This window comes from Notolabrus celidotus, chromosome 5 (genome assembly GCF_009762535.1).
Source record: "Notolabrus celidotus isolate fNotCel1 chromosome 5, fNotCel1.pri, whole genome shotgun sequence".
NCBI lineage: Eukaryota > Metazoa > Chordata > Actinopteri > Labriformes > Labridae > Notolabrus > Notolabrus celidotus.
Window position 1 is genome coordinate 25942465 of NC_048276.1, and position 24811 is coordinate 25967275.

General features: G+C 41.0%; 1 protein-coding gene and 2 long non-coding RNA genes across 3 annotated transcripts in view; 1 reads left to right on the forward strand and 2 right to left on the reverse strand.

Annotated features, from left to right (window-relative positions):
- ntm (neurotrimin) overlaps positions 1 to 24811 on the forward strand; it is a 645049-nt gene that overhangs the window by 251456 nt on the left and 368782 nt on the right. The window lies entirely within an intron of this gene.
- LOC117813191 lies at positions 1190 to 4850 on the reverse strand. Its single transcript, XR_004631354.1, has 3 exons — positions 4112 to 4850; positions 2940 to 3075; positions 1190 to 2684 (listed from the first exon to the last, which is right to left on the reverse strand). It is a non-coding gene; the product is annotated as an uncharacterized LOC117813191 (long non-coding RNA).
- Positions 18901 to 20751, reverse strand: LOC117813189. Its single transcript, XR_004631352.1, has 2 exons — positions 20642 to 20751; positions 18901 to 19862 (listed from the first exon to the last, which is right to left on the reverse strand). It is a non-coding gene; the product is annotated as an uncharacterized LOC117813189 (long non-coding RNA).

Consider the following 24811-nt stretch of genomic DNA (forward strand, 5'->3'; position numbering starts at 1 on the left):
AATAGAGTGATGGAATATCAGCATGCCTGTGATTCAGTCAAACAAGATGATCACAGCTGTTGATCTGCTGCACAACATCACAACCATGAGTGAGATGTGTTTGTACCTATCACTTTAAGCTATTAAGCTATCACTTAATACACCTACAGGTGTATTAAGTGATAGCTTTGATGAGACTGTCTGAAAAAGAGTAATTCTTTGCTAAAGAAAACATGGATTCAACTCTGTAATAGATTTCAAATCTCCTTTTTTACTGCAAAGCTCCACCTAATCTCTCCCTTCTGTGCTTAAATCCTCACAACATCCTTAAAAAACAATCAAAGTGTGAACATTCAGCAGGGGTCCTCTCACGGCCAAATTCCACTGGATCCGTGTCTGGTTAGTCTCTTATCCGTTACGGCACCAGATCTGATAGGCTTCTATTGTAGTCAATGTGTTAAATTTCACTTGATCCACTCCGTTGTGTTCCGGCTGCGTATGAGATCTGGCATGCCGTAGCCCTCTTGATCAGATACACAATACTTTTATTTTTTCTGGATGCCGGAGCACGACACTTCAATCCCATCAGAGAATATCGACAGGAAGTCAGGCACCAAAACCAAATTAAAACATCCGGTTAATTTTCAGAAAAAACAGCCTGTGCTATCGGGAAAAAATTGGTAACGTGACTCCAGCTGTCTGGCAGTCCTGCTCCATGCTGTGTTCTGAAAACACAAACGGTGGGTTTTGACGTTTGAAAGATCACATAACTGGACCGTAGTGGATCGGAGATGGACCGGACATGGATCTGATGGAAGTCCCGGGTCAGAGTGTCTACTGTTTCTCTGGATGTTGACCTCTGACCTCCTGTGGCCTGAGACATTTACAGTTTTTATTAAGCTGCAGCTACTGATGTGAATACAAGACCCTCATCTCAAATTCATCATTGTTTGACCATGTTTCATCTTCATCTTCCTCAGAGGAGAATAAACGGACATGAGTCAGAAGTCATTATCTCATTGAACTTGTATAGACCCCTTCAGACTGCATTCTTATAATCTGATTTACCTTTTTCATTGTTTTAACTCTTTCAATCAGTGGCTGCATAAACCATCCTCTGAAGTTATTATTGTAGGTAATATAAAAGCTATTACAGTGAAATGGCCTGGAGAAGAAAAACTGTCAGAAACACTTGAGCCTCATTGGATACAGAAATGACTCTATGCTGGAGAACTTTAATAGAGCTTTAATCTCATTTAGCTTCAACCACAAACTGAAACAGATTAACAGAAACATTTTATGTAAAGATGCTGAAGAAATCTCTTGTGAGATTAAAGTATTTCTTGAGGGAACTGGACACTGTAATTTACATCCAAATAGACACGGAGATGTAAGTGACTTTTCCTTTCTATTGTAACGAGACATTACAGAAGATATTCCTTTAGGAAGCTGCCAACTCAAATGAAAACACAAAGTACATTAAATCTAATGAAACATGTGAATGTGCTCATTGTGTATGTTTTTATTCCATTTTGCTTGAGTTTAAATTGTCTGGAAGTGCTGGAAGAAGCATAGTTGAAATGTGGTCCTGCAGCAGTCCTTCAGACAAGTAAGAGGCTGAGGTTGAATATGCTTTCTAAAAGCTGCACAACAATCCCCCGATGGTTCACAGAAAGATACATCTCAATATGATTGCAGGTTAAGCACCTTATGACATTGGTAGCTGAGGTAGATAATCTGTTGAAGGACAGCTGAGTGACAGAGATATCTCACAGCTCTCACACTGAGAGGCTGCGTTGACCTTTCAGCAATGGTTGCCGCATACTCGGCACAAAACAGACGCCCTTCAGGAGGCACAGAGGGTCCTGGTTTACCTGCAGTGTCGTGGTCTGCAGAGATGCAGCATTTCCTCAGAAAACAGAACACATAAACGTGATATTATCAACAGAGCTAAGGAAGACATTTCTTCTCTGCTTTTGAGATGGAAATGTGATCAAATATTTGATAGTCTCTGCTGTGATAATGTCAGCCTGTTGATATTACTATCTCAACGTTCTGACTGTTTTTCTGAGCTGTATTTGGATACACTGATGCTATCACTGTGGAGATGTAGGGCCTTTGACCTTCATAGATAATTTAGTGCCAGATTTATATTACAGAAGATAATTCTGCATGAATTGACCTTCTTTGAGGTGTGACTCTCTGAAGTCTGCACTGTTTGCTCAGCACAACTTTTCATACTCTGACTGTAACAGGCTGTCTTAGTGTCTCCTGAACTTCACAGGCTTCTTCATCAGTGTTTATGCAAGTAAAAGTTGTTTACAATTTTCAAATGACATCTGTCTGTGGGCACTAATCTTCTAAATGTCACAGGAGGTTTAAAATGCTGCATGAGAGCACATTATATATAAGGCTGTGATGAGATTAGGGTCCTCCCAGTCTCATTTCTAAACATAAATAAATCTACACAATAATCTGTGTACTCAGATTATCATGTATACTGACTAATCTGTGAGTGACAACTTGTTTCTTCAGAGGTTTAACTGCCTTCCACCAGAAAAGGTGGAAAACAAATGGTAGTCATAGAAGCTTTTTTTCATCTCTTTATCCACATGACAGGCTGGTGAGTCAATTTGAAACCCTGTTTGATTGATGATCAGTGCTCTGAGCTGACACTCAGAAGAGAGAGTGTGATGTCCTGACAGCTGCAACAGACAGGACATATCAGAGAGTGAAACACAGAATATCTAATGTGGTCATTTCCTCTAAATGACCATCTTACAAAGAAACCTGAGAACATCAGTATGTTATGTAATAAATGTAGGCTGAGCACAGCCAAAGGAGAGCTGGAGCTCCTCTGAGGGTTTAGCTCCATGTAAGTCAGGGTCAAACTGCTATAAAGGATGTGTCAGAGGGTTTGGCATCAGGACAGACAGGACCATGCTGCTACTGGTTCATACCAATGCAGAGAGGCAGCCAATCCAATCCACAATGAGATCCCTCTGGAGTCTGACCTCTCTGCACTTCTCCTCAGAAAGGGTGGTCCATGTCAGCTCCAGAGCTGCTGCGTGATAGAGGAAGGAGGTAGACCGAATTCTGAAATAGAGGAGTATGCCTGTGATTTATCAACAGGCTTCAGGTTTCTCGTGTGTGTTTTATTCCTGCTCTAAGTATTCTCTATTATATTAAGATTATCACTACACCCAGCCAGAGATTTCATAGTGAGGGAAAAGCTGACGGATAACTTAAATAACTATTGAAGACACCTTTAGCACAGGCACAGGAAACCTATATAAGGCACCGGTGTTCATGAACACTCTAGTCATTGCTAAGTGAGACTGACTCCGCCCCCTCTGTGCCTCTCCTCCCTGATTTTAAGAGGGTAGTCAGGGGACAGCTTGAGAGTCTCTTGGAGACCATCAGTCACTAGGTGGTTGTTCATTCACTGCCACAGTGGAGAGAGTCTTTCCAGGCCTGTGTTTGAAGCAGGCTTGTATTAAAGGCAGGCCACAATGTCACATTCAGACAGTGCCGTCATTCACATAGTCTGATGATGGCCATGAATGACAGAGAGTAATGTGCTTCTTCAGCCAAGCTGTTCTCTCATTTTACAGAATAATGGATTATCCAGATTTGATCATAATGGTGTCTATATTTGTATTGCAATTTAATAACAAAAGGTTTTGTCCTTTCATGATGATATATTTCCAGATTCACATTCTTACACTAATGCCACATGCTGCCATATGCAATGCCAACCTGCTCAAAAGGATCTTATTTACCATAAATCTGCAAGTACCTGCCAGGGCTTTAATTTGCTTTAAGTCCAGAAGGTACCAGGCCTGTGTGTTAAGCAGGCTTGTATTAGAGGCAGGCCACAATCTGACATTCTGACAGTGCTGTCATTCAAATTAAATTAACTTCAGATTAACCTATTGAGGTCAAATGATGCTGAAAAGAGACAGAATGTGACAGACGGATGAACAGAGAAAGACAAAGAGAAGTGAATAGGGATATCATTGTGGACATGAAATGAAATAAACTGCAGACTGGAGTATCTGTTGTTAAGAAAGACAAACAATGATAACTGTCTTGTTTGGCTGCATCAGGAGATCAGTGTATTACATATTACCTGTTGGTAGGGGTATCCTCGCCTTTTGCACAGAAACAAGACCCTCTCTGTGGAAAACGTTTTACTTTTCTTCTTCTTTGGTAGTTTTTCTCGTAGAACATTTCAGCTGTAGGCCCGGTAACAGTATCTTGTGAGTTAAAATCTGCAGCAGATATAAAAGCTGTGTTCTCTTCCTCGCTGTGAAAGTCACTGCAGTTTCCAGTTCTCTCAACATCAAACTGTGCCATCACAGGCCTGCTTCAAATACTTCAACTCTCCAGAGGTCACAACTCGTCATTTTGACTCCCAACTCCTGTCATTCTCGATTGAAAAGCTCAGTGATGGACACACTGATGACTGACAAGCCGGTGGAGAAATGTCTTTGAGAAGACAGCCAGCTGAATGTGGAGCACTCGTTCTGCTTTTTGCTCCGTGGGTCGTCCTGGTTATTTCTTTAACTGTTGACCTTGTGAAAATTGCAGGCTGTTCCCTGGGGCCTCAGAGCTCCAGGTCACAGCAGACTGCATCTCATCCTCTGAAAGCTGATTCTCAGTGGGTGCTACATTAAGTGCTGCTGTACTCTGCAGAGTGCTTACTACAGGGACCTGAGATCAGAGAGAGCTGCATCGGGTTGAGCTTTATATGCATCAGATGAGGAAATGAGGCAGTTTGGTTTGAGTGAGCCACAGAGGTTTATGTTCTTACTCTGAAAGACAGAAAACACTTTCACAGTGTAGCTCATTTTTTCTCCTCGCACTGAGAGATGCTGCCAATCATGATTTTTACTCTTTCAGCTTTTTCATTCACTTTTATGTTCCAGTTTGATAAAGTTGGGATTCAAAGGTTTGATTTACCACGTCTCTTCTAGAGAACTGTGCTCTTCTTGTTCCTGCTCGTAACAAAGAGAGTTTTGAATGTAGAGATGAATCAATGGGACTCATTCACTAATAAATGCGTAGAAATGTTCTTACTCTGCGCATAAAATAAGTGCTTACGCAAAATCACCGTCGGATTCATGACACGTGCGTACCAACCAATTTTGTTCTCACCACTGTACGTATATTAGTGAATCAGAATCATTCTAAATTGACAGGCGCGTGCCCGCAACCTGCAATCAGCATACTACCACGCCCCAATTCAAACAATATGGACATCTGTTCGGTGCATCAAGACGCTGAATTTCACCTCGGCAGAGAGAGAGGTAAATGTTGCGGAGGTTGAGGCAAAAAAATCAATACTTTTCCTTAGTGTATCAGAGCAGGAGTCACCATGACAGAAAAAGGAAGCCTGGGTTTCTTACTGAGGCTGTTAATGCTGTGCCTCCTGAGGTTTCGCACCGTGGCTCAGGTTAAGAAAAAAAGGTTTGATATTAAAGTGGATGCAAAAAAAAGACTAGCAGAACAGAAACGAAGGAAGGAAACTGTAGGAGGACAAGGACCACCTGATCTGACAGCTGAGGATTAAAGAACGGCTGTGATTATTGGACACACCTACATATCGAATATCTTCCAGAAACGAGGGATAATGTGATGATATTCAACCGTTGCCAAATGGTAATTTATTTAATTTAATGAACACGGCACGCCAGAATTATCTTGAACACTTTCTCAGGGGCGTAGAGTAGCTTGCCACCAGCTGTGTCCAAACACATCCAACGAGCCTTCAGCAGCCCAAATGTGCGCTCCACTCCGGCACGCGTGTGGGCATGGGCGTTGTTACAGCGCACCTCTTGGGGGTCGGGACTCGCAAATGGAGTCAAAAGCCAGGCCATATCTCACGTATAAACAACAACATTTTAGCATAAACAGGATAGAGACTTAAGCTAAATATAATATAAAAATGCTCACCAACTAGCCCGTTTCTTAGGGCAGGGGTTCCTAAAGTGGGGGTTGAGACCCCCTAGGAGGTCGCTAGAAACAAATGGGGGGTCGTGTGATGTCTTCCAGAATGTTTATTTTTAAAGTTGTCTAAAATAGTACATTTCACCCATTATAATAAAAATATATTTTTCTTTTACTGAAAGTAGTTTAAATATGTCATGCATTTAGTTAAAAGAGTATGTGTTTACATCTTCTGAGAAAGTTGGTCATCATCATTTGATGAATCCCAGATTTGTGCTTCAAACGTGCGTACGCACAGTTTAAGTACGTATTTGTGCGTACGCACTGTTAGTGAATGAGGCCCATTGTCTTTAGAGAGAAGGGGAAATGCGAAGCAGGATTGTGATTGGTTGGATCATAAATAAGGCCGGTCTTTGAGGGAACCTTCAAGCTGGTGGAGGAAAGGTGATGTGCAGAGAAAAAAATATCTGTCAGTGACCTCTAATCGTCTCTGCCATGATTAGAGCAGAGCAGATAGCATCAGAGACAGGTTGGTGCAGAGAGAGGCTCTCTCATCTTTAATCACTAATGTCTACCTTTCATACACATTGAGACACTCACAGCTCTCACCATGTGAAAACAATGCAGAGCTAAATAGTGTTTTGTGTGACTGAGGTTGGACAAAGAGACATTATTTGATGTCTTGGGAAAGAGACCGACTGAACATTTGTTAATGCTTGGATGGATTTTAAACTTATCACAATGAGGATGAGAATCATTTCTTTATCCGTACACCAATGTGAGACTCACACAGCTCTTGAAATCGAATCAAAACAGAGATAGCAGAGGATGAAGCCCCTGTGTCATGTGTTTCTCTCTGTGGGGAGCTCTTAGTATCTGGACCTGGCCGTCTCTCTGAGAGTCATTTCACCTCTCTGCTTTTTTAGCTTTTAGCAGTGAAAGTGGAAAGTGGGGAAGCAGTCCAGTAAATGAGGAGTGTTTTGGTTGTGTGGATAACATGTTTGAAAAAACTACTCTCCAAAGGAATGACAGTCTCATCAGTGTTTTCTGCCTCCAGGCCTCCATGTGTCCCATTATACCAAGAGTCAGTTTAATGCACTTTGCTTTTCAGGGTTTTGGTAGAGGTGTCAGTCTGTGGGAAAAGGGTACTGAGTTGTTGTCAATGCAGAAAAATAATCCATAAATAATAGATATGTAAGGTAGCCCTAATTTTTCACCGTCCCTATGTTTTACTCTCGTGGAAAAACCACACTGATGCTATGTATTCATACTTTGAATTAATGTGTTTAATCTGTCACACATACAGATACTTTGATGAGGTGAGTCTGACCTGTTTGTGCTTACTTTGTCTTCACATCGTGCAGAGAAGAGGCATTGATTCACCTCTCTCAGACAGCTTATTGTATACTTTTAATGTTGAACATGATTTATTTATGTTTTCTTCAGGTGGATGAATATAATGTTCAGTCCATTATTTTGTCATTGTTGCTGTGATTGAACATTGTAAGCATAAAACGGAAAGGACAGTATGTGTTGTGTCTTCTTGCTCATAATCATTCAGCACAGAGTCTCCATGCAGACCGCGAGGTTAGAGCATTGTGTCATATTACAGACATTAATCTCACAAGAAAATGATGTATTGATCTTTGGTGCACCACAGAGGGATCGGGAAATGTAGAAAATTCCCTCCAGAGTTTGGCTTCAGAGTGAGAGGTAAGGCTTTACAGGTGATTCATTGTTCAGAACTAAACCACAGCAGATGAGTCCTCCTGTCAGTCACAGCCGTATTAATGCTCTTTAAAACTGCTCTCACCATGTGAGTGCCAGTATCAGCAAACCTGCAGGCTTTTCACTCATTTACTGCAGCTCGAAGAAGCTGACACATGCTCTTTGTCCAATTTAGGAGGTGGAACAAAGTGCACTTTAGCACTGTTCCTCTATAATTACTATAGCACAATAAAAAACTCTTAAAATGATCCAGATTTTCACCAATTTTGACCAAAAGTAAGCATTACATTTGTTTTATTATTGTCCAGGCTCTATTATCAGTGCATATTGAAGATGTCTTCAAGTTTCAACGAATGAAACTAAGTTATTTTTCATCTGAAGCTTCATGAATGTGACAATGATCAAAAGCAATGACAATAACAGAGGTATTTAAGCACATGTTTGTACGGCAGGTGCAAAAATAAATACTCAGCTGACACAAGAACTATGACATCATCAGGGTTCCCACGCGTCCTGGAAAACCTGGAGAACAGTTGACCAGTTTTCCAGTACTGGAAAACACCTGGAAAATGGGAGAAAAAGTAAAATGTCCTGGAAAATCACATACAGCCCTGGAAAATTATTCCAACATGGCTGCATTTGACCTGACCTGATTAACAAAACATATCCCCATTCATTGAAAGTTGAGTGCATGCTGTGCTGGAAAAGACAGCGACACTGCACAACTTTTTCACATCTTTTCTCCTTCACTTCATAATCATGCATTCACAGAAAACGGGGGTATATTGTTTATGTTTTATGGTACATTTGGCTCAATTACCGCACTCTAGCTCAGTTGTTCTCAAAGTGGGGTCCTGGGACCCCTGGGGGTCTGCGAACCATAGCCTGGGGGGTCCGTGAAATAATTTGAATACATTTCTAGTAAATCATAAAATTGTGCTGTGTCATTGCAAAACAGCATACACCAATGTTATGACACCATTTAGTGGCTCGAAGGGATATGTGAGTCTTGCTACTGTTAATTATCTGAAAGCATTTAAGATCAATTACTTGAAAAGTATAAATGTTGTCATGTTGAGTCCAAATGGAATGACCCTCTGTTTTAAAGTATACAAGTGGTATTTACTTGATTCAAATTGAAGTGTTATCTGTTTATCACTAGGTACAGGTCTGATGTATGTACATTGATACGTTTTACAATACAAATAGTTCCAAGGGCAACTAAGAGTGCAAATGGTTCTAAGCGTGTGCTTTAGTGATGGGAAGTTTCTCTCTGAAAAGAGAGCCAGCTCTTTTAACTCGGCTCCCAGAGAAGAGCCGGCTCTTTCGACTGCCGAACGGCTCTTGATTTAGGATCTTTTGTAGCCGTATATTTTACCTTAATTTTGCAAAAACTAATGGTTTGTGTTGAAAACCCTTTTACGTACAGTGTTTTTATGAGAAGCCTTATAATTGCCCAAATGTGTGCATTTATTCTGTTACAAAATCATTCTCACCCTGATCCTAGGGTTATGATAAGGGTTAGGGTTGTGATTAGGGTTAGGATTGTGATTAGGGTTGGGGTTGTGATTAGGGTTAGGATTAGGGTTGTGATTAGGGATAGGGTTGTGATTAGGGTTAGGGTTGTGATTAGGGTTAGGGTTGTGTTTAGGGTTAGGATTAGGGTTGTGATTAGGGATACGGTTGTGATTAGGGTGAGGGTTGTGATTAGGGTTAGGGTTGTGTTTAGGGTTAGGATTAGGGTTGTGATTAGGGATACGGTTGTGATTAGGGTTAGGGTTGTGATTAGGGTTAGGGTTGTGTTTAGGGATAGGGTTGTTATTGGGGTTAGGGTTGTGATTAGGGTTAGGGTTATGATTAGGATTGGGGTTGTGATTAGGGTTAGGGTTGTGATTAGGGTTAGGGTTGTGATTAGGGTTAGGGTTGTGTTTAGGGTTAGGATTAGGGTTGTGATTAGGGATACGGTTGTGATTAGGGTGAGGGTTGTGATTAGGGTTAGGGTTGTTATTAGGGTTAGGGTTGTGATTAGGGTTAGGGTTAGGGTTGTGTTTAGGGATAGGGTTGTTATTGGGGTTAGGGTTGTGATTAGGGTTAGGGTTATGATTAGGATTGGGGTTGTGATTAGGGTTAGGGTCGGGATTAGGGTTTGGGTTGTGATTAGGGTTAGGGTTGTGATTAGGATTGGGGTTGTGATTAGGGTTAGGGTTATGATTAGGATTGGGGTTGTGATTAGGGATACGGTTGTGATTAGGGTGAGGGTTGTGATTAGGGTTAGGGTTGTTATTAGGGTTAGGGTTGTGATTAGGGTTAGGGTTAGGGTTGTGTTTAGGGATAGGGTTGTTATTGGGGTTAGGGTTGTGATTAGGGTTAGGGTTATGATTAGGGTTAGGATTAGGGTTGTGATTAGGGATAGGGTTGTGATTAGGGTTAGGGTTGTGATTAGGGTTAGGGTTGTGTTTAGGGTTAGGATTAGGGTTGTGATTAGGGATACGGTTGTGATTAGGGTGAGGGTTGTGATTAGGGTTAGGGTTGTGTTTAGGGTTAGGATTAGGGTTGTGATTAGGGATACGGTTGTGATTAGGGTTAGGGTTGTGATTAGGGTTAGGGTTGTGTTTAGGGATAGGGTTGTTATTGGGGTTAGGGTTGTGATTAGGGTTAGGGTTATGATTAGGATTGGGGTTGTGATTAGGGTTAGGGTTGTGATTAGGGTTAGGGTTGTGATTAGGGTTAGGGTTGTGTTTAGGGTTAGGATTAGGGTTGTGATTAGGGATACGGTTGTGATTAGGGTGAGGGTTGTGATTAGGGTTAGGGTTGTTATTAGGGTTAGGGTTGTGATTAGGGTTAGGGTTAGGGTTGTGTTTAGGGATAGGGTTGTTATTGGGGTTAGGGTTGTGATTAGGGTTAGGGTTATGATTAGGATTGGGGTTGTGATTAGGGTTAGGGTCGGGATTAGGGTTTGGGTTGTGATTAGGGTTAGGGTTGTGATTAGGGTTAGGGTTGTGATTAGGGTTAGGGTTATGATTAGGGTTAGGGTTAGGGTTGTGATTAGGGTTAGGATTAGGGTTGTGATTAGGGTTAGGGTTAGGGTTGTGTTTAGGGTTAGTGTTGTGATTAGGGTTAGGGATGTGATTAGGGTTAGGGTTGTGATTAGGGTTAGGGTTAGGGTTGTGATTAGGGTTAGGGTTGTGATTATGGTTAGGGTTAGGGTTGTGATTAGGGTTAGTGTTGTGATTAGGGTTAGGGTTAGTGTTGTGATTAGGGTTAGGGTTGTGATTAGGGTTAGGGTTGTGATTAGGGTTAGGGTTAGGGTTGTGTTTAGGGTTAGTGTTGTGATTAGGGTTAGGGTTGTGATTAGGGTTAGGGTTGTGATTAGGGTTAGGGTTAGGGTTCTGATTAGGGTTAGGGTCGGGATTAGGGTTGGGGTTGTGATTAGGGTTAGGGTTGTGATTAGGGTTAGGGTTGTGATTAGGGTTAGGGTTAGGATTAGGGTTGTGATTAGGGTTAGGGTTAGGGTTGTGTTTAGGGTTAGTGTTGTGATTAGGGTTAGGGTAAGGGATGTGATTAGGGTTAGGGTTGTGATTAGGGTTAGGGTTGTGATTAGGGTTAGGGTTGTGATTAGGGTTAGGGTGTTTATTAGGGTTAGGGTTAGGGTTCTGTTTAGGGATAGGGTTGTGATTAGGGTTAGGGTTGTGTTTAGGGTTAGGGTTGTGATTAGGGTTAGGATTGTGATTAGGGTTGGGGTTGTGATTAGGTATAGGGTTGTGATTGGGGTTAGGGTCGTGATTAGGGTTAGGGTTATGATTAGGATTGGGGTTGTGATTAGGGTTAGGGTCGGGATTAGGGTTGGGGTTGTGATTAGGGTTAGGGTTGTGATTAGGGTTAGGGTTGCTGTGATTAGGGTTAGGGTTGCTGATCATAATAGACATCGCCACGCTTTGTTTTATATCGACCAGTTAGCAGGATGAATATCATGATGAGAAACATTTGTGGCCATTTTTGTCATTCAGTTCTATTTAGGTCATTAAAGCACTGATCCTCTGATCATTATTATTATTTAATTATTTCAGTAAGGCAGCTTCCTGATTCCTTTGCTGGTTCTTTGTTTTTTTTCTTAGCTCATTTTATATTTTTTGAGAAAAGAGAAAGCTGAGATGTTGCCCATCATTGTTACTTGGTTGCACTAATAAAATGAAATGCTGTACATCTGTGGTTGCATTATTCTATTATCAATTTGCCATCATTTTTAAGTGTGTAAGAGATGATTTCATTGATAGCCATAGACTACATGTCTTTCAATGTAGACTTCCACTGAGAGGAACATATTAGACTATTAGAAAAGAGTGGGAACCCTGCATCATGCAGCTTTGATCATGCAGAATAACCTGATGAGAAAACTACGAAGCCTCTTCAAACATATCAAAGAAAAAAAACACCCTGTTAAAGTAAATTTCAGTTATTTCAAAATTCAAAGTCAGATAGTACCAAGAAGAATGCATGAGAGCTCTCTGATGGTTTAAAGACAGTTCTGGTTGATTTTGTTGTTGTTTGTTTTACTTCCTTTGTTACTGACAAATATGCACATTTGATCAATTTACACTGTTTGACTGAGCAAGGATATGACACTGTTCCATGATTCTGCCAAACCTGGCAGAGAGGGTCCGGGGTGTTTCGACAGTACGTGCCAGACTCCAGCTGCTACAAATACTACTATCCGTCTCACCACTCTCCTCTCTCTCTCTTTCTGCATCTCTCTCTATCCCTCTCTCCAACTCAGTCTCAGCAGATGGCTGTCTAACATGATTCTGCTCTAGGTTTCTGCCTGTTAAAAGGAAGTTTGTCCTTACCACTGTAACTTGCTAAATGCTGCAAAGTGCTCTTCTCATGGTGGATTAAGATGAGACTAGACTGAGTTCTGTCTGTATAATGGGAGTGGATCTTTTCCTGTCTTGATGTTGGGTCTTTGTTAATAATATAACATAGTGTACGGTCTCGAGCTGCTCTGCTTCAGATAACGTGTTGTGATTTGGTGCTATGCAAATAAAGATAATAGAGAATATTATCAGTCAGAGCTGGACCCCTGGACTCAGGTTTACACTCCTCTCTATCTTCACCAGGGGAGACTTTACCCCTGCTGTGCAAAGAAAAACATGAAAACAGTGAAAAAGATCCTTCAGAGCCTTGAAATATGTAAGATTTCAGAGGATGGAGGATCACAGAGAGGACAAAAAATCTCATTTGAGCTGGGAAGCAGACCTCCTGTGAAGTTTGCCTCTCCCTTCATAGGCTGTAAACTGGGACAGAGAAGAGCAGGTGTCACATGGGGAAAACACTGTAATCTGACTCTCATTATGACTGAAACAGCAAACACGAAACTTTTGACTGGATCCATCATTTGTGTGCCATTTCTACATTTATTTCAAGCTTTTGCAGGAATCTGTCTTATATGCAGCATATGAATATTTTCTTTTTCAAATTGAATCCTGGTGCTGCTTTCACATTCAAGCACCCTCCCTTTTCACAATCATAAAACGACCCTCCTGCCTGCCTTCAAAGTAAAGCCTGTATATGAAATCACTTTGAAGGATCTCTGAGGATACCAGAGTTTCAGAAAAGAGGATGCTAAAACACTTTTTCCATCCAAAGTGTCCATTTAAGCAGAGCCTCAGAGAGCAGAGAGCACTATAACGGTCTTCCTTGGTGGGCTCTGCAGAGAAGGACATTGGACTTTAACATCTGACTGAGGATTAGAGGGGGATTAATTCGGGTGCGGTAGATTAAAAGGAGCAGTGTGTGAGCTGAGATGCCTCTGTTGTACAGTGTTGATATTCCAGAGACAGTCTTTACAATCCCAGCTGAAAATCACAGATTAATGGATTTGAAAACATCTTGGTCTCTGGTGAACATAGATCTCCTTATGAGTGGGAGGGCTGCTGCGCGTGTCTTTATGTGTATAACAAGCAGAGGATTACGTGTTGTGAACTCTTCACTTATGCACGCTCTAAATAAAGTACTGCGCCATAGACCAAAGACTGTGGATCAGGTTTTAGTTGTTCTATGGTGCAGTCCTCAAGAAAGCAGCACGCCATTTGACCACACTTAATTTAAGACAAACACTCCCATGGGTGATATCGTGGGTGTACGTTTATTTGCTCTTTACTCAACGAGGGTGCTGGGCATTAGACTGTTGACTGTGCCAGGTGGAAGATATCAAAGATACTTGCACAGGGCGCTTTGTACGGGGTCAAAGACAGAACCCAATGCTTATACTGGAACATACTGCATTTTTTGATTTTGTGAATTGAATTTTGTACATTGGTTTTAGTCACAATCGACCAGCCTGAAAACAATGAGCTTTAAAGCAGCCCTCTTGAGGATGGGATCTGAAACTCCACCTTTAGGCCCTCTCTGTTATGGAGAGGGAGTACAAATAAGACATTTATCAACCTGTGAACAAAGAGTGCACAGAGTGAGAAAAGAGATCACATAGAGAGGACTACCACTGAACTGTAATACAGATTAGATAAATATTCCCACAACACAGATGGTTATCGTGGCTTTATAAACTGCTTTAATGACTTTTTTGTCTCTCTGGCTGTTTACTCTCTGCGGCCTGTTTCATGCTGGCTCTTCATCCAGCTAATAAATGTAACTGCATATGCCTTCTGCTCTATCCATTGGGCTTGGTTAAGCAGATTATCTGAGCATATTGAATTCATAGATCATTGTTGCTGCTGGGAGCTTCAAAGTATGGGTAATATTCTGATTCTGGAGATCTGTGAACTACTTCTCTGTTATTACAGCAGTGTTCACAGAAGAAAAGTGACTCTGCTGGAGGTTTGAAATAACTGCTGAGCTGCTGACTTTCCTTATAATGTATAAGTAAAATGAGAAACTCATTTCCATTCTTTATGAATAATGAGATGCTCATGAAACACAATTATTTGCAAACTGAATGCTTTGTCTTGCTTTGTTTGTAATCAGTACACTGATCAGGGTTCTCCAGGTGCTGATGTGATGGTTAAAGTCAGGTTGACTCAGTGGGAAAGATCCTCTGAGGATCAGTAGCTTTGAAAGTCAGGTTTGTCAGATTTATGCAGAAAGGATTTACGGCTGTGCTTCACCGAGGGCTTGAATTGATAAATAGTAAGAGTTTCACACTTCATGGCTTTTTCTAACTGTTCTGCAAAATTAGCATTTTTCCCCTTGTGAAAGGAAACTTTGTTTTTTACGAAAATCAAAGTTCATGAGGCTGCAGAGTTTCCAGTCTTTTGCAGTGGGGGAGGGATTTAGAAGCTACACGGCTTAAGGTAACAAGCACCTGTATTGAAAATGTATAATAAACACAGACTGTATTAAACATAGAGTAATAACAAAATTAAACTGTCAGTTTTATTCCATTAAAGAAAAAACATCTTTACATTGATTCAGTCCATGTCAGAAATGACTTCTCTTAATCTCCTCATGCTCCGTGACACTTTGGCTTCACTACAGAAGTTGCTCAGATGGATGTGAGCAGTGGATACTAGGCTCTTAAATGTAAGGTGGGAGGAGGTGGAGCTGAGGAGGACTGTGGTGGTGATGACTCACTCTTCTCTATATCTGTAGTATTTTCTTAAGAGACAATGGATTCAGTCAAGTGGCAGCTAACATGGTCGTTGCTTTATGCTGCTACTTACTCTGATTCTCTGTAACAAAGTCAATGTCTCTGAGAGGATTGAAATAAGGACGTCTCATGAACCAAGAGTAATATTATATGATTTAGGTCAAACCACGGACAACTGAGACTTTGTGCTGATTTGTACCGACTGCCAGCAGAGGTAGGGTTACAGCAACACAAACTCCAGCTTTTCCAGAAGTGTTGTTTGTTGCAGCAGCCTTGAACAGTGAAACTATAAAGACTATAAGATAACTCTAAAGAGTGCAGTTATAAAACACAAACCTTTCTGTTCATGTTTGTGTTGACTCAGCTTTGCTCCTGTTTCACTTTCTGCAAGAAGCCTTGAAGATGTATCAGGTAACAGAAACTCAGTGTCTGTTCATCTCTGTGTGCATATAAACAATAATTACCTCTCCCAGCAGCAGTAAAGGTCAAGAAGCTTTGTTTTTGGTGTTGCATTAGAATGTCTTGTCAGGAGTGTTTTTTATCATTTGACAAATCTTGAGTGAAAAAATATAATTTATACACAAGTTCCCGTGTAAATACAAAAACAGAAATAGTTGTGCCTTGAAGTTGTTAGTGCTGTGTTTTCCACTCTCTCCTGATATAAAGACAGAGAGCTATCTCAACATTTTACATGACAGGATTTAAAATAAATAAAGCCATCCACATCATCAGTCATGGAGACTAACATCTGAAGTGATTCCTGTTTTATGGTAGGAATAAATAATTGAAAGTATAAAGATCTGAGTCAGACCGAAGCAGATTGAAGCTTCACATCACACACAGGCTGTCTCTGCCCAGTCCTCAGTGTGAGGACGCAAATGTCACATTACTACAGCTGGATGAAAGCCTTGAAGAATATGTAAGAGATAACTTTTCTGAACTCTGAACACATGCTGTGATACACAGACTAATTGAGGCTACACAGGAACCAAACCATTGAGCGTCACTTTATTTAAATGTCTTGATTTTGTAGGATGGGAACTTCAGCTATAATCAGTGCTCTATTGTTTTCAGTGATGTATGTCAGGTTAGGACAAATATTGAACATGGTTTACATCCAGACTTTCTGGTCCAAGTCAACAGGTCTTGTTTGTAGAACTCTCCTCTTTGAGTTAAAGAAGCTCAGCTTTTCTTTTTGTGTAACTGCAATCCAAACGATCACTGTAAAACACGTCCTGAGTCTCTGACACATCCATCCACCTCATAGGGATGGCATATCAGGATGCTGATTAGACAGCATGATTATTGCACAGGTGTGCCTTAGGCGTGCCACAATAAAAGGCCACTCTAAAATGTGCAGTTTTATCAGACAAAACAATGCCACAGATGTTGCAAGTTTTGAGGTAGTGTCCAATTGGCATGCTGACTGCAGGAATGTCCACCAGAGCTGTTGCCCGTGAATTGAATGTTCATTTCTTTACCATAAGCTCCTCACAACTGCAGATCATGTGTGACCACACCAGCCCAGGACCTCCACATCCAGCATCTTCACCTCCAAGATCATCTGAGACCAGCCACCCATACAGCTGCTTCAATAATCAGTTTGCATAACCAAATAGTTTCTGTACAAACTGACAGAAACCGTCTCAGGGCAGCTCATCTGCATGCTCGTCGTCCTGACTGCAGTTTGTCGTCGTAACGGACTTGAGTGGGCAAATGCTCACATTTGATGGCGTCTGGCACTTTGGACAGGTGTTTTCTTCACGGAAGAATCCTGGTTTTCACTGAACTGTGCAATATTGTTTGTGAACAATATTTGAGAAAAAAAAGTGTTACGTATATTTTTTGTTCAGTGTAGAACAGTACATTTCATGGCCTGGTTTTCATAGAACAAAAAATATTCAGTTCCAACGTTTAATTCAAGCAAAAAACAGAGATTACAACCATGTTTACAATGCGGTTCTGTGTCTTATGTTTGCACGGTTGAGTTTGGTGCAGATGACCAGAGAATTTGCATCAGTGGTTCAGTGTTTTGCCTAATCATGTGAATAGTAGGAACTGGGATCAGGTCCCTGAACTTCCGAATGAAAGACAACTCACTCTACCACTGAGCCACAGCAACTCTCTGACAACAGAACACTGAACACATCTTTAGTAGACATTCAAACACCATGGCTCTTTTCTGATAAACTTTGTTAAAAGTTTAGTTTGATCAAAACAACAGAAAGACAACCCATGTTTCATTGAGGGCTCCTGTGTGTTTGTGCCGAGAGCTGGGTGTTGTCTTTTGATCTGTGTTTGAGAGAAACAAACAAACTCCAGAGTTTATTTTACCAGAAACAACACTGACTTTAACCACATCAGTAAAAAACACATCGGGATGACTAAATCAATGTTATTGCTCATCATGAAGTTAACCGCATCTAAGTATAGCTGTTTATGTGTGGGAAATTGTGTGTGTGTATTTTGTGTATCTTGTGATGAAGGTTTCAGGTCAGGTGTGTGAGTCTTTAAACTTCTCCTGGAGGTCACCTCCAAACTGAGAAGAGTATAAAGTAGTAAAGGAAACAGGGGAACAGATAATGTCATTAGCTCTAAGTGTCTGGGTACTAAACGTGTTCACTGAACACACAGGAGAGTTCAGGTAAGAGCCTCACACCATCCCTCAGAGAATCACCTCTGTAGTCTGACTTCTTTAATTGTATTGATCCAGCTTCTTTCTTCAACCTCAGCGTTGATTACTTTGGCCCGACTCAAGAACACAAACAAGTTCAGAGAATTTACAACAAGATTAAAAAACATGGAGGGATGGTTTGAAGAAGAAACTGTCTGTAAACTGCAGCAAAGTGAGAGAGAGCTGAGGACTGAATGACGGAAAGATTTAAATGTTTGGCAGCGTAACTTCACCTTCTTTTTCATGAACACCAAGCTTAAAACAAAAGATGACTGTCGGCTCATTTTGTTCTCATTGGCCCGCAGCAGCAACCCTCAGGTCCTCTGTGGTCTAGTTTGAACAGTTTGAGCTCTGATTGGTCTTAACAACCTACTCAGAGTAAATTTTACCCCCTCACAGTTTAGACTACAAGATTATCTTGAAGTGAGTCAGAATTAAACGACCGTTCAGCTGTGGTGTTGATTATTCTGCTGTTTGCACATATCAGCCTCCTTATGTCAAACACCTCCTCGCAATATTTACCTGCAGCTCTGATAATCCTCCTAACATACATCACCTGCAGCAAGAGCCTGAAGCAAAGACCTCAGGTAAATGATCAGCAGGAGGGGGGAGTTTGATCACACCTGTCTGTGTGGTTTTACACTCACATGTTGGGACCATCTAGAGGAAGTCTAAAAGTCTAAAAGTATTTTCAGAACAAAAGCTGTGTCTCATCCTGTTAGAGTTCATGTTGAGAGTCGAGCAGCACTTCTCAGGAACTTGTGTGCTGCTGGATGGAGGTACAGTACTGCATATTGGTATGTTGCTCTGCTTCTACAGATATTTGTGTCTGTAATTCTTAGAAGAGAGAATTGTTGAACCACAGCTGTACTAGAGACAAACCTTAAACTACTTGAACTCGATAAGCAGCATTTGGGATAAAAGCAAACATCACAAACTGTATAAAGAAAAAAGAAAGAGGAGGTTTTAGGTGCTGCAAAAACATCAAGCAGCAGATTTAATCCGTTTTCAAAGCAGCAGTGTCCTCTCGTGAACCAGTCTCACAGCAGTTTGTGAAACAGTCACCAAAGTACAGTACGTATATGTGTCAGCCAGCACAGATTTTAAACTCATGTGTTTCAGTTTGAAGTTTTATTCTTGCAGCACAAAGGCCTTATTATGTCTTTCAGCATGACCACGTTACTGTGTCAGTGCACAAATGACATGCATGTTACATTCAAAGCTTGGTGAGGCTCTCTTGCTGTCCATCACCAAAGGAGGAAAGTCAGTGTTGTATTATTTTTTATGTTCTTCTCCAGACCTTCAGCATTTAGTGAAATAAGGTACTTGAAAGACACGATGAAAGCATCATGGATGATATTGACTTTTGTGATGTTGTATGTTTTCAGTTAACTTGACTCTCTTGCCATATTTCACATACATACTTTAATACATCTTGACTCCTCTGATTTTCTGTTGAATATATTTAAGCTGACTTGAAAGTTTTTACATTTCTCTCTCAGTTGAAAGAAACATGAACTTTTTTTTTTTTTTTGTACCTCAAACCAAAATGACAGAAAAAGCAGCTCTTGATATCTGGGGAATTCCAAAACTTCAGCATGTTTTCAAGTAGGATGTTCTGTCTTCCTTGTCGTCTTTTGAATGAGCGGTGGTGTAAAATACGTTTCCTGTAAAATCTCCTGTGCCTCTTTGGAACTCTGGAGTCTAATTAGGAGCTAAAATAGAGGAGGGTAAAATGCAGCACAAAGAGACAGAGATGAGATTCTGAATTCAAAGAGTGATTCACTTCTACAGCTACAGGCTTTGTTTCATTTGAGGTAACAGCAGTGTTCATTTGCAGCACCGGAGGATCTCTCAGTGGAGTGCCGAGTCTCAGGGGACGGATGGAGGGCTCTCATGAGGTGGTGGCAGTTCTGCAGCTTTTCTCTAAAAAAACAGGGATCAGAGGAGATTGTAGATACAAATATTTTGCTTCCAACCCTGCCATGAGGGATCATTGATTCAGTGTCAGCGGTAAGATCAATGCTGTGCAGAAAATAGAGCTTTGATGTGATGGTGAGAGCATTATTTCTGCATCTACCATCACTTGATGGTTGAGATACACACTTTAAGGTGCACGCTGCAGCACAACAGCAGCTATAATTAGATAAGACTGAAGTCAGATCCATGCTCTTTGTTTGTAACATTGTTTGCTCTACTGCAACACACCACATGCAGTGACCAAGATATCATATAATGCAGGATTTGAAAATTGTACAGTATTTCAAGAAAGACTATCCTCCTCAGGGAACTGAGATGATCAGTGAAGCTGCATCCTTAATAATAGAGGATCAGCAGGATGGTCATTTAATTTTATTGTCCATGTGTGGAATAAATCAATATGATGCTAACAGAGTTTATAAGAGAGCTTATAAAAGCTCAGTTTACCTCTGTGGAAATAAATCTCACAGTTGATTGGTTCTTCAGATTTCATTACCAACACATCAAAGATGTGTCACCATTTATTCTCCTCTAGCAGAGTAGCATCCAGTCAATCCTCTGTGACTGAAACCTGAACTTAAACATGGGTTTGTTCTCCCTCTTTATGACTCACCAGATGAAAGAACAAAGATTGTCACAGTTTAATGAAACCAGGAAGACGATCAAAAATGCAGACGAAAAGATTTCATGAACAGCAGAACAACAGGACATAAGATACAACTTACTAAATAAAGATCCACAGGAAATATGAGAGCACTGTGACACAGTAAGACGTAACGCAAAGGTAAGACTAAAAAATGAACTGACAGAGAAGGGAGGAAACAGAGACTAAATACTGACAGGGCCAATCAGACATAGGTGAGACAACGAGACACAGGTGAGACAATGAGATACAGGTACAATCAATCAGCACACAATCAAACAGCACACAATCAAACGCAAGAGGAAGTAAAACTCAACCAGGCACAGGGAGCAGAAACTACAAAAGAAAACAGGAAACATGGTGGACTAGAAACTCACGCAAGGATCACAAAGAAACACACACAAGGAATACAACACAAGACAAGGATCAGTAAACATATAACCAATACAGAATATAATGAAAAACAAAGTGAATCTACCAAATAAAGCTGGAAATCTAAGATAGAATACAACAAAGAAAATACAAAACCAAACAAAAGCAACTTGTGACAAAAATAATAGACCATCAAACCCTCCAGTGAACATTTTGTTACTTTTGCTTCCATTTAAAGAAGAATATGTTTTCTCACGTTGGTGTTCTGAAGCATCTTTGCAAACAGAAGATCTGTGAAAAGTAAATACTGCTCACGGTGATGAAAACTGTTTAAAAAAACGAGGCTTTCCCTTTCACTCTCGCTCTTTTTAATTCACATATTTCGTGTTTGTAATGGAAAAAGAAATTGAAGCACACACCTGAAAAGGAAATATTTTGTCTTTATCCAATGACAGAGTTTGATTTTTTGTTTTTTGTGTTAGCATGCCTATATTTCTTTCGATTAGAGTTGTCTTTGGCTTAAAACTTCTAATGAATGGAAGCCTCCTCTTGGAGGTTTGAGCAGTGTTGTTGATTTAAATCTTCTCAAACTCATAATGGAGATAAATGCATAAAGCTGAGCTGAGATTATTAGCATTAAAGGAGAGTCAGAGACCGAGGCAACAGCTGCCTAACAGAATGTGTAATGCTGAGTTTCTTTAAAAGCCAGCTGGATTTCTTATCCAGGTGAAGTTTACTCTGCGTGAGAACCTCTCTGCTCTTTTTTAAAGTTTGTGTTAACTGAAGTGACTTTGCCTGAAGTCACAGTTCAAAGAATGTCTAGAGAATACTTGGTGTAAAGAAGAAAGTGTTCTGTTGCTTTAAGATGAGCAGAAGAAAGAGAGATGGATTCCATCAAATGTTGTAGACTGCATGAGTAAGATGATGAGGATGTTTGGATCCATCCACCTGCTTGTTATGAGACCAGCAGCACACTTCCAGTAAATGTATCACATCAATCAAATATAACTAATTTAGACACACGCTTACCTTTTCTATTGGAGAGCTCTACCTTCATACTGCATGTGTTCATATGTAATCAGCAGCTCTACTAATGAGTGAACTATAACAAAAAGGGGAGGTGTCTGGACTACGGTGATTTCATGTCTGCCTCTCCTGCCTCATCTCACTCTGACGTCTCCTCTCTGCCTCAGAGGCATTCACTGACACACAGCTCACCCTCTGCTGTAAAAAAGAGCAGCACTCATAATGTGGCCTTTGCTTCAAATTACTACAGAGTCCTGACGTCTACGAGCTGGGGAAATCTCAGCCGAACATGGCTGGTAATGATGAATTTAAATGCAAATGGCAACTTGATGGAGGAAACAAATCACAGCCATCTATTTCCTAAATTGCTCCAAATTGAAGATGAATCCCCAAACTGGAGCTTATTGCAGCAGTGGTTTATGAAAAAACATAAAACATGGAAAACAAGGTTATTACTAATTTTACCTCCTCCAGTTACCACAGGCTGGGGGAATAAAAGTCACTGATTAAGATGTATTGTTACAGATCATTCTCTGTTTATACGCTCAGAGGATTCTACTTTTGTGTCGCTCGTTGTCCGAGTGGATAGCAACAGGAAATGCGTTTATAGGCTCTTGTCAATGATATTTCCTGTCAAAAAAGGCAGAGCTTGGAGCAGAGTCAGAGAATAATCACACACTGTTGCTGCAGTTCACTGAAATCCAACTCTTACATCAGCAAAGAGACAAAACAAGAGAAGACTTAACGTCTGAGATCTCTGTCAAAGCCATAGACTGTATAATAAATGGATGTAGTATCCGTGAAGTCACCCATCTGTTTCTGAAGCGCTGTTTTGAAGCTTATCGTCAAACTATATTGGAAATACTGAACTCAAACTAACTGCTGTTGAGCTAGTGTGAGGTCAAGAGGCGGGCTTTGAGCCTCCTAGCCAACAGCTACAGTGATACCGCCTGTCAAACAAGTCAGCTGTGCCTCTGATTGGAAGACACGCAATCTTAGTATCTTCGAAATTGCGCATTATGAAAAAATTCACCCCCCGTACAGCGTGTGCCGATCAAGCAATTAGCTATCCAGACTACACAATTTTTTTGTACCAGGCTATGAAGATCGGCTGTAAAGATCGGCTTTTTTGAATTGGTTGTGTATGTGGTTTCCGGAGCCAGCCTCAAGCGGACACTCGAGGAACTGCAGTTTTTAAGACTTCCGCATTGGCTTTAATTCTCGTGGCTGTGGGTTGCTGCTTGGTCCAAACAGGATTGTTCAAACAACTAAACAAGTGTTAGCTTTTTTTATGCCTTCATATGAATTAGAAGGTGAATGGTACATGTGCAGAAGCTGTTTCAACCCATCTGATTTAGTTCCAATCCTTCCAGAAAAATGTCCTCAGTTCCTCACAGTGACAGCAGGGAATGACCTGTTGGAAATAGATTATGTGAGAGGATTTCTTATCTAAAATAAACACGTAAAATAACTTTCATGTCTCTATGTTTTTTACCACCATACAATGTCCCGATCTAAAAGCCAAGTTGGGACTTTATTTTCTGTTTTGATACTCTGAATAACATCTTCAACCACCATCACCAACACCGGTGCCCCTCAAGGCTGTGTCCTGAGTCCCTTCCTGTACACTCTCTATACCAATGACTGCATCAGCCCCTCAACAACCACAACATATTTCAAATACTCTGATGACACTGCCATACTTGCCCTCCTTAATGACAATAACTCTGTTCTAAATTACCAGGATTCCATCTCCCACTTCACACTATGGTGCACGGACATTCACCTTCAGCTGAACATTTCAAAAACAAAAGAACTGGTCATTCACTCCTCCAGCACTCACAGCCAGGCTCACAACCCCATCCACATCAACAATCAAGCAGTCGAAATAGTGGATCACTTCAAATATCTCGGACTCACCCTGGACAATAAACTCAACTTTGATCAACACACCACTGACATTCACAAACGCTGCCAACAAAGACTCTCTGCCATCCGCAAACTCAAAGCACTTTCTGTCGCCCCCCACCTTCTACTGTTACTGTACCAAAGCATCATCCAACCCATTCTCCTCTACTGTTCCCCCTGCTACTACAACATGCTAACTGTCTCCAACAAAAACAAACTCATACACACCACAAACACTGCCACCAAAATCATCCGCCTCCCCACACCCAACCTGTCTGACCTCAACAACAGAGCCATCATACGCAGAGCATGCACTATAACACTGGACCCCCAACACGCCCTCTACTCGGTCTTCGCACTACTCCCCTCCGGTCGCAGGTACAGATCCCCTTACTGTAGGCGAGCCCGGTTTGGCAGAAGCTTCGTCCCATCGGCCATAGCACTGCTAAACAGAATGCCACTGTAATGTGTCCGGTGTGTTTATATGTGTCCGGTGTGCATATATGTGTCCAGTGTGTTCATAGGTGTTCGGTGTGTTTTATATGTGCCCAGTGTGTGCATATGTGTCTGGTGTGTATATTTGTGGGATGCGGGGCACCATTGCTGTGAGGCTGGATGTTTATGGTTATTGTGTTCATACATGTATTCCTGTACAGACGGTGGCAACAAATCTCCTTATTAAGGACAAATAAAGATCTATCTATCTATCTATCTATCTATCTATCTATCTATCTATCTATCTATCTATCTATCTATCTATCTATCTATCTATCTATCTATCTATCTATCTATCTATCTATCTATCTATCTATCTATCTATCTATCTATCTATCTATCTATCTATCTATCTATCTATCTGAAGGGATTTAAAGTGGCTCTGCTGGGAGCTTTAGTAAAATCCAGAGTTTGACCTTCAGGGCGCTAAAGTAACAAACAGTCACAGTCT